Source organism: Equus quagga, chromosome 2, assembly GCF_021613505.1.
Source record: "Equus quagga isolate Etosha38 chromosome 2, UCLA_HA_Equagga_1.0, whole genome shotgun sequence".
NCBI lineage: Eukaryota > Metazoa > Chordata > Mammalia > Perissodactyla > Equidae > Equus > Equus quagga.
This window is the reverse complement of record NC_060268.1, coordinates 152,239,123-152,254,746: the sequence shown is the minus strand read 5'-3', so window position 1 is coordinate 152,254,746 and position 15,624 is coordinate 152,239,123.

Genomic DNA, 15,624 nt, shown 5'->3' with positions numbered 1-15,624 from the left:
AACGAAAAAAAAGTTTTCTGAGGTAGCAGGTTACTTAGTTTCAGAAGACATAAACCTGTGTCCTTCTAGGAAGTCTGAGCTCTATTAGAAAAAGCAGAAGAGGGTCCAGCAGAAAGAACATTGGCTGAAGGAAGAGGTTTGCTTGAGGCAGACTGGGAGGAGAACATGGGGAGAGGAGGGGGAGAGTTCCAGGGAAATCCAAGAGGAGGCTGGCAGCTCTGAGAGGAAAACTCTAAATTCTAGATGGCAGAGTCTCCTGGGGCGTGGTGGTTGTTTTAGCTTGAGCTGCTCTAACAAAAATACCATGGACTCAGGGGCTTAAACAACAGAAATTTATTTCTCACAGTTCTGGAGGCTGGGAAGCCCGAGATCAAGGTGCTGGCCAGTGAGGTTCTGGTGAGCGCCCGCTTCCTGGTTTGCAGACAGTCACCTTCCTGCTGTATCCTCACACGGCAGGGAGAGAGGGGATGTCTCTCTCTCGTCTGTTCTTATAAGGACACTACTCCATTCACGAGGGCTCCATCTTCATGACCTAATGGAATTCCAAAGCCCTCGCCCTCCACGTCCCATCACATTGGGGGTTAGGGCTTCGCTATGTGAATTTTGGGAAGACACAAACATTCAGTCCCTAACAATGGGTAAAGAGCAAAAGCAAATCCAAACAACACTGCTTAGGTGTTACAGGCATACATTGTTACATAAATATTTGTTCTCTACTTAAAATTTTGGCGTACAACCCTTGCTACACAAGAGAACTACCTGAGTTTTTAAAACATCAGGGACCAGACTCCATCCCAGACAAATGGAATCTGAATCTCAGAGGGTGGGGGTGGGGCTGGGTGTCTGAGTCTTTTACGAGCTCCGTAGTTCTCCTCCTGCGCTGCCCAGGCTGAGAAGCTGCTGGTTTCGCGTTTCACTGTGGAGGGCTGCCATTGCTGACTCTACTTTGTACCCCTTTATATAAAGCTAAAAAGATATGGAGACATAGAACGCCTTCCTACTCCGTTTTGAGATTTGGACTTGATAAATGGAATCACTACTTTCAGTTCGTGGAGTGTTGTCCTCAATACTCTGGATAACTCAAATTGGCACCACCCAGCACTTGCCAGGTGGCATCAAGCAGGGCATCAGGAGAAGGCGTCCCCCACTTCGAGTACTAGCTCCGCTTCATCACCACCTGTGAAATCATGTTCCTGATGCCTCAAGGACACACGGCCACATGTTTCTCTCATGTACCTAGGCACCATCTTGGGGGTGTTACACTTCCTGGAGTTACCCAAGCAGAAACAAGAGTTACCAAATGGGACACTTTAAATGATTGGATTGGACTGAAATGGCCCCAGGGAACTAAACTTTAGTTCTTTCCCCACATTCCAGCAAGAGAAAAGAAAATCAGTTCTTCTGTAGACAAAATAGCAAAGCTCACCTTCTCTCTGGCCACATAAGGTAGGGCCAGTGATCTTGCACCCTGACACATGCACTTATAAATCCATCTGCATACGCCTACATATTTATATACACATGCAACCACACACTGTAGACCAAGGCAGTATAAACAAGAACTTAGGAGCACAGGCCAGCAGTGGGCAGCACCTGGTATGGTCTGGGATTCTGGGGGCAGAGAGGGAATACCAACTTCTTGGAGGCAAATCCTGACATACATATGCAGGAAATGCTGCAAAATGAAACCCGTCAGCGGTGCCGTTGACAAGCCGTTTGTCTGGGAAGTATTGTAGTGGTTCAGTGAGCTGGCCAGATGCAGTGGAGCTTCATTTCCAATGACTCGGTTGCCCCACGCATAGAAGTTCTAGTTGTCACCATTTGGTGTCAGTATTTTCTGTCTTAAAAGGTCTCTGGGTTTTAAAGGAAAGTTCCCGTTGGAGAAAGTCTGGAGCATTTGGTTATGAATAAATTACTTACTTTTTACAATTTTTAATATTTTTCCAGCAGTTTCTCAACCTTGGCAGCACAGGAGGCTAACTGTGTGCAGTTTGTAAAAAAAAAAACACGGATGCCCAGCTCCAGCCTGCCCTCTGAGATTCGGACTCCATTTGCATGGGATGGAGCGTGATCTCTGATAATTTAAAAGCTCAGGTAGTTCTGTTGTGTAGCCAGATTGTAAACTCAAGTTCTAAGTAGAGAGCAAATATTTATGTAACAATGTATGCATGTAACACACAAACAGTGTTTTTGGTTTGGCTTTCGTTTTCACCCATTGTTATGAACTGAATGTTTATACCTCCCTGAAATTCACTCCTTTCATTCTCTGCATTGTAATTTCTTTCCCTTTGTGCACAAAGGGGCAGCATCCTCTTTATCTTCAAAGGCCAGCATTGGATTACACCATTCAGTCATTCAGCCAACAAATTCTGAGGATCAGCATTGTGTAGCACAGGTCCCTCCTCCTATAGAGCCTTTGGGATCCCAGATGGCAGCATAAAGGGGCAGAGGAAACTGCTGGAGACAGTAGTTTTGTAAGTAAAGAGGCAAGCTTTGGCTGTGAGCCTGGCTTTGCCACTTAGCAGCTGTGTGGCCTTGGGCAAGAAACTTAACCTCTCTGAGCCACAGTCTCCTCATACATAAAATATGTGTAATAAACACTTTTCTTCCAGTTTATTATGAAAATTAAAGGTGTCACTAGCACTCACAGGTACTCACTGAAGGTCTTAATGTGTTTAACAGGTAGGTAGGAGCTGTGCTCTGGCCTCGTGGTCCTCCAGCTCTGGTGCTGCACAGTATAGCACGGGGTTTGGTGCCAAGTCTAGGTTTCATCATTTACCCTTGATGACAGGTAACTGGCTGACGTGCTCCATATGGGCATTCAAATTTTTATAGAGGTTGCACCTCTGCAGATTGCTCTCCACAGAGGATGTACTAATTTACACTCGGATCATACACCCGAAAGGTGGGACCGCACCCGTTTCCTTATGCTCTTAACCCCTGGTGCTTTGTCAGTCTTTGGGGTCTTTGCCAATCTGACAGATGGAAAAAGATACGTCAGTGGAGTTTTCATTTGCATTTCCTCTAATGTGAGTGATTTCCTCTAATTGTGAGTGATTAACTTTTCATCTATTTAAGGGTTACATCTATTTCTATAAACCATCCATTTATATCTTTTGCCTATTTTTCTGTTAAGTGTATTGTGATCTTCTTATTGATTTGTGGGATTTGTTTACATATTACAAAACTAGCCCTTTTCCTGCATAGCTCGTAAATATTTGCCCCAATTTATCCTCTGACTTCTGATTTCGTAGGTGGTATTGCTTTTTAAACATACGGATTTTTTTTACATAGTCAATGTATCAATCTTATCTTTTATGACTTCTACATTTTGTGTCATACTTAGAAAGCCATTTTCCACTCTGAGATTCCAAAACAGAAAAAGAAAAAAAAGACTCATGTCTTCTTTTAAGTTTTTTTATGGCTTCATCTTCATGTTCAAGTCTTTAATCTGCTTGGAATTTGTTTTTGTGATTAAAGTGAGGTATTGGATACAAGTGTCTTTTCCCCCCAGTAGCTTCCTAGTTATCTTCGATGCTTTTACTAAATAATCCGTATTTTCTCCACTGATTTGAAACCTCCACTGTTTTGAAAGAAGGTCAGTGACTTCTAAATTTGGCAGCAGGCAAAGTTAAGCTACAAACTTAACACTAGGTTCTTAGCTCTTTCTGAATTGCGTCTCTTGTCATTTGGGAAAAGAAGAAATACATGTGCACCGATCTGAAAATCTAGTTCAACAGCTAGCTGTGTGGGAGAATGGAAAGAACAGGGGCTCCCAAGTCAGAAAAGCTGACTTCCCCTCTCCTGTTGAGTAATCGTGGACAAGTCACCTAACTGCTCTGTGCCTCAGTTTTCTCCTCTGTAAAATGGACCTAATAACAGCATCTATGTCGTGCTACATTGTGAAGTTCAAGTGCATTAAGAGATGTGAAAGGGCTTTATGAACTCTAAAGGTCTATAGGCACATTAGGTCTTTGAATTTTTACAAGTTGCTATAGCATTGCCAATTAACTTAGGCAACACAATTCTAGATTTTTAAATTTATCAGCTTTTTAAATTGTTCCAACTTCTTTGGAGATGGTCAGCTTCTTTCTCCTTGCTGGGGAGAATTCTGGGTTTGTTGATTTTTGTGTATTCGTCTGTTATCGGACAGTGTGTGGTGGGGGTGGAGGTGGTGGTAGGAAGAGAAGAGAAAACTAGGAAGTTAGAGTCATCCATTTGGTTTTGAGAGAGAGGGAGGTGAATCAGCAACGGGGGAAGAGGGGTTTGGTGGAAAACCAGAGGGAGAGTGAAGGAGCTTATTTACAATTTTGTAAATATAATTATTTCCTAGAAAATGTTAAAATTTGATGTTTTGTAATTTAATTTACAGCCAAGTTTTGTGGGCAGTACAGCATAAAGGCAAAGAGTCGGGTAGTGCAGTGGTGGGATGAGAGACCCTCCTCTTTCTAGAAGCCCCAGTTTTCTCTTCTCTGAAGCAGCATTACTCATACACGCATTCCTCATGCTCATGTGAGACTAGGTTGGGGATTGGAGCGGGCGATTGAGGAAAAAGTGTAAATCTCATGATGCTGGCTTGTGTCTCCTCTTGGGAAATACAGTTGAATCTGTCTGCAGCCCATCCTCCCGGAGACAGGCACAACTGGAGTCCAGGCAATCGCCCTTCCCCGGCCCGCGGCCACATGCCCCTCCCCACTTTGAAGCCAGCGGAAGTCTGGGCAAAGGAAGATGCCACTGATATCCTGCTGAGTTTGCAAGAAAGGACATGGGACCATGACTTCATTCTCACAAGGGGAAGATAGACTGTCCGGGAGGGCAAGGGGTGGGGAGTTTGGATGGGGACTTGGGGGGAGGGTCCATGAGACCAGCAGAAGAAGGACCAGGAGAGAGTAAAACCACCATTACGCTTGCAGCTATGAGACACTTAATGAAGAAAAATGTGACTGTGATTTCATTTGTTGGAACCAGAGAAACCTGTTCTTCAGAATTCTCTCAGCTGTAAAAGTGGCTTCATCAGCCCTTCGGTCAATCAGTTACATGGTAGCTAAGGGGAGTCGTGGTTCCCAGCACATAGCACCCTTCCATATTCATTATTACAAATGCTTCCAGCCCCAGGGGAAAGCCACTTCAGAATTCCTTCCATGTTTATCACATTCTGAGCGTATTGTATTAAGTTATAAAAATTTGAAAACAGGTCACCCAAAACACCCCCTTCATCAGTTGGCCCAGGTGCTGTAACGAATTACAATATTTTCTCTGTCAGTTATGGTAAATAAGTGAATTCTCAGGAAGTATATTGGAAACTGCCACAAAATGTTTTCACTTTTTTGTAAGGTCAAATTATTAAGTTTTCAATGTGAATTTCTGGTTAATTATATACCAGCTTAGAGAATTGTGCATGTGTTTACATGTGTTTGTTGTCATTAGTAAAAACCCACCAACAGGGACAGCTCCATGGGCATGTGGCTCGTGCAGTCACGTGGGGTCCCACCCTCAGAAGAGCTCACTCTTGGTTTAACACTCTCCTATCACCATCTTGAAATTCTTAATAATTTTTGCACAAGGGGCCTCACATTTTCATTTTGCGACAGATCCCACAAAATATGTAGCCAATCCTGCTTATTATGAAAGATTGGACTTTATTAAAAGGGCAAGTAAGTTTCAAAAAAATGTTTAATTTGATAGTTACCAGGATTTTATTTTTAAAAAATGCCTACCATTCAGGTATGTAGAAAATCACACGCCATTGTTTATAGGGAAATAGGCGTCATCGTGCCAATGTATATACAAAGGGTATGAATCTTGAATAAACGATAGTAAATAAATGATTTTGAAAGGAAAAAAACTATAGTTGAATTAATTTCTTTGGTTCAGAAGCATTAATTCTAACCACGTCATCTCCCATAGTTAGAGGAAGTGAGAGAAATAAAGAGACCGAACAGAGACAATCAGTCAAGGGTGTAGAAGAGAGAGAGGAATTGAGGGTGGGAGAGTGAAATGAATCAAGTGTTGAGCCCAATAGTCTTCTTTTGATGCAAAAAAGCAATTTGCGTGGTCACCCCTTCTGATGTGTGCATTATCTGATGTGTGCATTATCTGATGATATTGCCTTATCAAGGAGACAGATTCTGTGCCTCTTCACTGTGCAGTTTCGAAAGTTTTGTGTGTCTGAGTTGGCTTTACAGCAGACTAGAAACATCATTTTGGCGATCTCTTTGAGTGACTGGACTCGAAGTATACTAGGCTCTTCAGGTGGCTTTGATCTCTTCTCTCTGCCTGTGCTTGGAGGAGCTTTACTGTTTCGCCTTAACTTTTAATAATAAAGTTAAAAATAAGTTAACATCTTTTTTTTATACTGTACAAATATATACCTTTTCTCCCTAATTTTTTAACATTGCTATTTTATTTTTTTTGCTCTCAGCCATTTCTTTCCCCAAGTTTTCTCTTAAATGAATGTGTGTTCACCCAAGAAATGATTCTGTTGCTTTAAGAGGGAAAAAAAAAGTTACACTTGGTCAGTCTGAAAATGTAACACCTGGTACCCATATTTAGAAATTTTAAAACACACACACACACATACGCACACACACACCAGCCTTTAGCACTGAAGTGTGCAAAACATTACAGGAAGCTCACTGCTTAAAAGCAGTTGAGTTCAATCATTTATTTCTAAGTTGGTTGTTTGGAACTTGAAAGCACTTTTTCCCATAGAAGCAAAGCTATAAATGGTACTTTGGTCCCCAGGCTCAAAAGACTGTTGCAGAAATGTCTGCTCTGGCGATGAAAATAGAAAATGATTCCGTGGCAACACAGTAATTGAGCCAAAGAGAAAAGCTAACAAAGTAAGAACTTGTTTGCTTTGAATGCTTACCATTGAAGAGCAATGGATTTCATCCATGGACGTGGTAGGGGCAGCTGGAGATCTCCGAGGTGCCTGGGGGTCATTTCAATGGCCCAGGCTCTTTGAACACCCCGTTTAAGGTCTAGGAGTCCTTCATCCCCCATGCAAGGGTGTACCACACAGTGCTTTGGTGTGACTCCCATGTTTGAGTTCTATTTTGGCTCAGAATGGAAAGGAGAGCAAGAGAGGAAGGGAAATTTTCTTGAGGTATCTGGGGTTTTGGAAAAAAGGAGAGGAAGCGCAGCTGGGTGACCTTGTGGACTGCAGCTCACGTTGTTCCTTTGGAATAGAAAGTCCCCTTTGTGCTCATCTGTCCACACAGACTTCCTATTTGTGTGTAAAGCTCCAGCTCACGAGTCCTCTTCTCCGGGGAGCTCTTTCCTAACTCCCCCAGTAGCTCTCGGTGCAGCTCACAGATAGCTCCACGAAAACACGCTTCACATCGCTTTGTAATTATTTGTTTGTATGTCTCCTCTACTTGACTAGGAACCTCTTGAAGAAAAAAAATAATTTAAATTATTAAATTAAAAAACTCTCAGGAACCGACACTACACAGGAATTCATGTTTCTGTCTAAATTGGAAGCAAGCTGCGAGCAGTAAAAAGGGGGACTTGGGGAAAGATAGTGAGGACATCACCCCACCAAAGAGGAAGACTGAAGCTTGTAGGGAAGAGGTCTCGGATCAGAGCCCACTTATCTCTCCCCTCTTACCAGGAGCTTCGTTGGTCCAGAGCCACTTGTCTCTTGTCCACGATGAATGGAAGAAAGGACCTTGAGGTGGGTTGGGGAGATGGAGATAAGTGTGAACCACTGCTTTACAACCTATGGTGGCTCTATTTTGAGGTTTCTCCAGTAGCCATTCTCCCTTCTTCCAATGACAGCCTTGATTTTCATGTAGGGATCACCCCAAATCCACAGGCATGGGTGGGCCCCTGACCTAGCTCCAGGATGGAGGACAGGGCATCACTTTCCCCTGGCCTTGGTGTTTGGTTCAGGGATGGAGATGTGACAAAAATATCCAGTCAGAGTGGATCTCACTACTTTTGAGGGTGCTGTCACCATCCTGTTGTACTTGAACCAGAGGAACTGTGAGGCTGGAACAGCCAGAGTAGTGGCATTTTGGTAAATGTTTAATAATTGGCTCAAAAAACCCCACAAACAACTGTGATTTGTAGTATTTGCCACTTCCTGTGGTGTAAGGGCTTCCACCATGGCTGAGTTCAAGCTCCAACGTAATATCACCGGACATGAAGTTGGAAAGATTCCCTCGCAGTAGCACACCGTTGCAGTGTCTTTAGTCTTTCCACGAGACAGATAGATATAAAAGATGTAAATAATCTCAAGAACATAGATAATAGCAAAATGTAGCGAAATAATTAGGAAGAGATGAGTTTTGAGTATTTCTTAATTTTGTTTTATATACAAGTTATTTAATTGCAAGCTTATATAATTTATTTTTTTCAAATAACGGCTATGTTAACAATAGGCTCACAAAATTCCTGAAAATTTAACAATCATTTCTCAAGAACTGGTTTGAGCTAGATCCAGCAACTCACTGAGCCAGAGCCATCTGGCCACCTTGAAAGAAGAAATTAGCTAAGGGTCCAGAGAGCACAAAAAACAATCCTGACCATGGTGTTTGGGCCCTGAACTCTGTAGCCTCTCAACCCGGGGCAGTTGGATAAATCAACAATTTCCTTCCTTCCTTAATCCACCCTGAGTTGAGTTTTCTGTTATTTGCAATTGAAAGAGTCCTAAAGGAAACACAAATATTTTTTATACTTACTTGACATTTGCAAGACGAGTGGGGCTGACTTAGGATATATAGTGGGTTGAATGGCAGCCTCCAAAGGATATATATATCTATGCCCTAACCCTGGGAACCTGGGAACCTTTTCCAAAAAAGGTCTTTGCAAATGAAATTAAGTTAAGGATCTTGAGATTAGATCATCTTGGATTAACTGTGTGGGTCCCAAATCCAATGACAAGTATTCTTATAAGAGACACACAGAGGAGAAAAGAGAGAAGAGAGAAGGCAGTGAAGACAGAGGCAGAGATTTGAGTTATGCAACCACAAGCCAAAGAATGCCCGGAGCCACAAGGAGCCAGAAGAGACAAAGAAGCAGGCTTCCCTAGAGACTTTGGAGGGCGCATGGCCCTGCCGACACCTTGATTTTGAACTTTGGCCTCCGAACTGTGAGAGAGTACATTTCTGTCGTTTTAAGCCACCAAATTTGTGGTAATTTGTTATGGCAGCTCTAGGAAACTAATACAAGGTAGTAATATTTTATCGGTACAAAAAGCATCTTTTACATTTTTATCTTAATTTTAGAAGCAAACAAAAGATTCATTGTAGAATTTAGAAACATTTAAAAAATAGACATAATAATCACCCAGAAATAATCACTCTCAATGTGTCCGTCTGTTTCTTGTATGTGTGTAATTATAAAACCCGAATCATGCTGTAAGGACAGTTGGAGGTCCTACTTTTTTTTGCCAATCCATTATGAATATTTTCTCATATCATTATAGATTATTTGAAAATACTGTTTTTAGTGGCTGCAGAGCATTCTATTTTATGGGTATAGCAATTTATAAAGTTATTACCTTATTGTTAGATATTTACATAATTCCTAATTCTGCACTGTCATAAATAACTCTATTCTTAGGAAAAGTTTCTAAAATTTTATGGTTTCCTTTTGAACATGTTAACATCCTGAGAATCCTGATGCACATTACCAAATTACCTTCTAGGAAGTTTCTATAATTTGTAGTCCTATCAGCAACGAGGACCCATTTAACAACACCTTTGACAAACTTGGATCTGATCACTTTTTAAAATTGAGCCAATTTGATAGGTTAAAAATGATATCTTATACTTGCTTTAATTTGTTTCTTTGGTTTAGTGAGATTGTGAGCTTCTAAGATCAGCCATTTGTACCTCTTCTTTTGTGAATTAATCTTTTGTGCTCATTACTCACTTTTCTACTGGACAATTAGCCATTTACTTATTGATTTGAAAATTTTTTTATCTTCAATTTCAATCAAAATTGATTTGATTTGCAGACATTAGCCATTTACTTATTGATTTGAAAGATCTCTTTATATGGTAATATTATAGAACATTTATAAAGATTTCTTTATATAAAGCGGCTTTCTAGAAATATTTGTTACTTATTCCATGAGGGTCCTCTCATTCATAAAGGAGCAGAATGCTGAAATCACATGGGGTAGGCAGTCCTGCTCTGGCAGGAGGACAGTGGCCCAGTGATTCTCATTCCAATTGCTAGGCTGCCACCTGCATTCCTGGATGTTTCCAGTCTGTCAATCCTCCATATGCCATTTCTTAAGCCATTTCACTTTATAGACTGAAATTATTTGGTTAAATAATTAATAGAAAAGTATAAATTTTTTTCATAAACAATCTGCTTCCTTGTTCTGATTTGACATGTTTTGACATAGACGTTGTTGTCTTTGCAAAAAAGAACAATGCACGTGGCTTTAGAGTAAGGAGATCTTAGTTCTCTCTGCTATTGTTTTTTTCAGATTTGAGATCTTTCTGTTCTTGACTGTTGCAAGTTACTTCACTCTCTGGGCCTTCGTTTTCTCATCTTAGGGTTGCCAGATAAAATACAGGATATGATGCAATATTTGGGACATGCTTTTACTAAAAATGTACCCGTTGTTTGTCTAAAATTTAACTGGGCATCCTGTATTTTTATCTGCTAAATCTAGTAACTCTCTCTCTCTCAGGCTATTCCAGACCTAACAAATTATGATTGAATGTAGAGCCATGAAATGTAGTCCAATCTCAAGGCACTTGGCAGTCTGGGTAATCTGTGTCCTAGTGGGACCCCAGTGGAATGCCATTGTCCAGAGGAAACTGTTCCAGAGATGATGGTAAAGGAAATGTTGATGAAGCCTGGGAGGCCAGGGATCTGTCTGGAGATAGGTAAGACATGCAAGTGGGATCAGAGAGACAATATGAAAGCGACGGTAGGATTGGCAACCACTGATCTTTTACTATCTTCATAGTTTTGTGCAGGTTTTACTATGGATATAAGTTTTCTACTCCTTTGGGTAAACACCAAGGAATGCTGTTCCTGGATCATAAGGTAAGAGTATGTTTAGTTTTATAAGAAACTGCCAAACTGTCTTCCAAAATGGCCGTACCATTTTCTATTCTCATTCTACTGGCAACGAATGAGAGTTCCTGTTGCTCCACATCATTGTCAGCATTTGGTGTTGCCAGTGTTCTGGATTTTGGCCATTCTAATAGGCGTGTAGTGTTATCTCATTGTTGTTTCAAATTGCATTTCCCTGACGACATATGATGTGGAGCATCTCTTCATATGCTGTTTTGAGATCTGTATATCTTCTTTGGTGAGGTGTCTATTAAGGTCTTTGGCCTTTTTTAAAATCAGGTGCTTGTTTCCTTATTGTTGTGTTTTAAGAGTTTTTTTTAATATTTTGGATAACAATCCTTTATTACATGTGCTTTTGCAAACACTTTCTTGCAGTATGTGGCTTGTCTTCTCATTCTCTTGATGCTGTCTTTTGCAGAACGGAAGTTTTTTATTTTAATAGAGTCCAGCTTATCAATTATTCTTTCATGAATCATGCCTTTAGTGTTATATCTAAAAAGTAATTGCATACCCAACATCACCTAGGTTTTCTCCTGTGCTATCTTCTAGGAGTTTTACAGTTTTGCATTTTACATTTAGTTCTGTGATCCATTTTGAGTTACTTTTTGTGAAAGGTGTAAGGTCTGTGTCTAGATTCATTCTTTTGCAGGTGGATGTCCAGTTATTCCAGTACCACCTCTTGAAAAGACTGTCTTTGCTCCAATGTATTGCCTTTGCCCCTTTGTTAAAGATCAATTAATTATATTTATGTGGATCTATTTCTGGGTTATCTATTCTGTTCTATTGGTCTATGTATCTATTCTTTCACCACTACCACACTGTCTTGAAACTGTAGCTTTATAATGTCTTGAAGTTGGATAGTGTCAGTCTTCCAAATTTGGTCGTCTCCTTTGGCATTGTGTTGGCTATTCTGGGTCTTTTACCTCTTCATAAGAACTTTAGAATCAGTGTGTTGATATATACAAAATAACTTGCTGGGATTTTGATTGGGATTGCATTGAATGTATAGATCAGTCGGGGAAGAACTAACATCTTGACAATATTGAGTCTTCCTATCCATGAACATGGAATATATCTTCATTTATTTAGTTCTTCTTTGATTTCATTCATCAGAGTTTTGTAGTTTTCCTCATATAGATCTTGTATACATTTTGTTAGATTTACACATAAATATTTCATTTTTTGATGTGCTAATGTAAATTTTATTGTGTTTTTAATTTCAAATTCCGCTTGTTCATTGCTAGTATATAGGAAAGTAATTGACTTTTGTATGTTAACCTTGTTCCCTGCAACCTTACTATAATCACTCAGTTCCAGGAGATTTCTTGTCATTTCTTTTGGATTTTCTACATAGAAGATCATGCCATTTATGAACAAAGTTTTATTTCCTTCTTCCCAATCTGTGTATCTTTTCTTGTCTTATTGCATTAGGAAGGACTTCCAGTTTGATGTTGAAAAGGAGCGGTGAGAGGGGACATCATTGTCTTGTATCTGACCTTAGTGGGAAAGTTTTAACCAATAAGTATGGCGTTAGCTATAGGTTTTTAAATTATTCTTTATCAAGTTGAGGCAATTCCCCTCTATTCCTAGTTCACTGACAGCATTTATCATGAGTGAGTGTTAGATTTTGTCAAATGTTTTTTCTGCATTTGTTGATATGATCGTGTGATTTTTCTTTTTTATTCTATTGATGTGACAGATTACATTAATTGATTGCCTATTTCTTCTTGTATGCATTTTGGCAAACTGTCTTTCAAGGAATTGGTCCATTGCACCTAGAGTATCAAATCAATGGGCATAGAGTTATTCACAGTATTTTTTTTATAAACATTTTAATTTCCATAAGATCTGTAGTGATGTTCTTTGTTTCATTTCTGGTATTAGTAATTTGTGTCCTCTCTCTTTTTTCTTAATTAGCCTGACTAGAGACTTATTGATTTTATTGATCTTTTCAAAGGATCAGCTTTTGGTTTCATTGATTTTTCTCTATTTCCTGTTTTCAATTTCATTGATTTCTTCTCTAATACTTATTATTTCTTTTCTTCTACTTACATTTAACTTAATTTGCTCTTCTTTTTCTAGTTTCCTAGGGTGGAAACTTAGATCATTGATTTTAGATCTTTCTTCTTTTCTAATATATGCATTCAATGCTACAAATTTCCCTCTCAGCACTGCTGTCACTGCGTCCCACAAATTTTGGTAAGTTGTGTTTTCATTTTCATTTAGTTCAAAATATATTTTTTTTAATGATTTTATTTTTTCCCTTTTTCTCCCCAAAGCTCCCCAGTACATAGTTGTATATTCTTTGTTGTGGGTCCTTCTAGTTGTGGCATGTGGGATGCCGCCTCAGTGTGGTTTGATGAGCAGTGCCATGTCCGTGCCCAGGATTTGAACCAACGAAACACTGGGACACCTGCAGCGGAGCACGCAAACCCAACCACTCGGCCACGGGACCAGCCCCAAGTTCAAAATATTTTTTAAATTTCTCTTGAGATTTCTTCAACCTGTGTGTTATTTAGAAATATGTTGTTTAATTTCCACGTATTTTGAGATTTTCCAATTATCTTTCTGTTATTGATTTCTAGTTTAATTCTGTTGTGGTCTGAGAGCAGACATTGTATGATTTCTATTCTTTTAAATTTATTAAGATGTGTTTTATGGCCCAGAATGTGGTCTATCATGGTGAATGCTCCATATGAGCTTGAGAAAAATGTGTATTCTGCTGTCATTGGATGAAGTCATCAATAGATGTCAATTATATCTGTTTGATTGATGGTGTTATTGAGTTTGACTATGTCCTTATTGCTTTTCAGCCTACTGGGTCTGTCCATTCTTGATAGAGCAGTGTTGAAATCTGCAACTATGATGGTGGATTTCTATTTCTATTTCTCTTTGCCATTCTATTAGTTTTTGCTTAGTTTATAGTTTGACACTCTGTTGTTGCACAGACACATTAAGGATTGTTGTGTCTTCTTGGAGAACTGACCCCTTTATCATTATGTAATGCCCTTTTTTATCCCTGGTAACTTTCCTTACTTTGAAATCTGCTCTATTTAAAACTAATATAGCTACTTCTGCTTTCCTTTGATTAGTGATACTATGGCATACTTTCCCCCATCCTCTTACTTTCAATCTCTATGTGTCTTTACATTTAAAGTGGGTTTTTTGTATACAACATGTAGTTGGATCTTGTTTTTTTATCCACTCTTACAAGCTCTGTCTTTTAATTTGTGCATTTAGACCATTAACATTCAAAGTGATTATTGATATCGGATTAATATTTACTATATTTACTGTTTTCTATTCATTACCCTTGTTCTTTGCTCCAATTTTTGTCTTCCACTCTTTTTCTGCCTTTTTTGGTTTTAATTCAGTATTTAATGTGGTTCCATTTTCTCTTCTTTCTTAGCATATCATTTACACTTGCTTTTTACTTTTTTTAGTGGTTGCCATAGAGTTTACAATATACATTTATAACTAATCCAAGTCCACTTTCAAGTAACACTATACCACTTCACAGGTAGTGTCAATACCTTATAATAACAAAATAATTCTAATTTTGTCCTTCTCATCCCTTGTATCATTCATTTCACTTAGATATAAGCATACATAAGCATATGTATTTATATATGTAAAACATCTACATAAGCATACCTACATTGTTGATATTATTATTTTGAACTATCTGTTAGGCCAATTAAGAATAAGAAAAGTTTTAATTTTATCTTAATTTTTTTCTTTTTTAATGCTCTTCCTTTATGTAGATCCAAGTTTTTGACCTATATTATTTTCCTTCTCTCTAAACAACTTATTTTAACATTTCTTGAAAGGCAGGTCTACTGGCAACAAATTCTCTCAATTTTTGTTTGTCGGACAAAGCCTTTATTTCTCCTTCACTTTTAAAGGATAATTTTGCAGGGTACAAAATTCTAGGTTGGTGGTATTTTTCTCCCAACACGTTAGATATTTCTTTTCACTCTCTTCTTGCTTGCAAGGTTCCTGAGAAGTCAGATGTGATTCTTGGCCTTGTTTCTGTGTAAGTAAGGTGGGTTTTTTTCTTCTGGATTCTTTTAGGATTTTTTTCTTTATCTTTGATTTTCTATAGTTTGTAAATGATGTGCCTATGTGTAGTTTTTTCCTAGTTGGTGTTCTCTGAGCTTCCTGGAAGTATGGTTTGGTGTCTGACATTAATTTAGGGAAATTGTCAATCATTATTGTTTTAAATATTTCTTCTGTTCTTTCCTCTCTTTCTTCTCCTTCTGGTATTCCCATTATATGCATGTCACACCTTTTTAGTTGCCCCACAGTCCTTGGATATCTGTTCTAGGTTTTTTTCAGTCTTTGCTCTCTTTGCTTTTTAGTTTTCAAGGATTTTATTGCTATATCCTCTAGCTTTGAGATTCTTTCCTCAACCATGTCCAGTCTATTAATAAGCCTATCAAAGGCATTCTTCATTTCTGTTACAATTTTTTATCTCCTGCATTTCTTTTTCATTTTTTCTTAGGATTTCCATCTCTCTGTTGACATTGCCTATCTGTTCTTGCATGCTGTCTGCTTTATCTGTTCTTGCATGCTGTC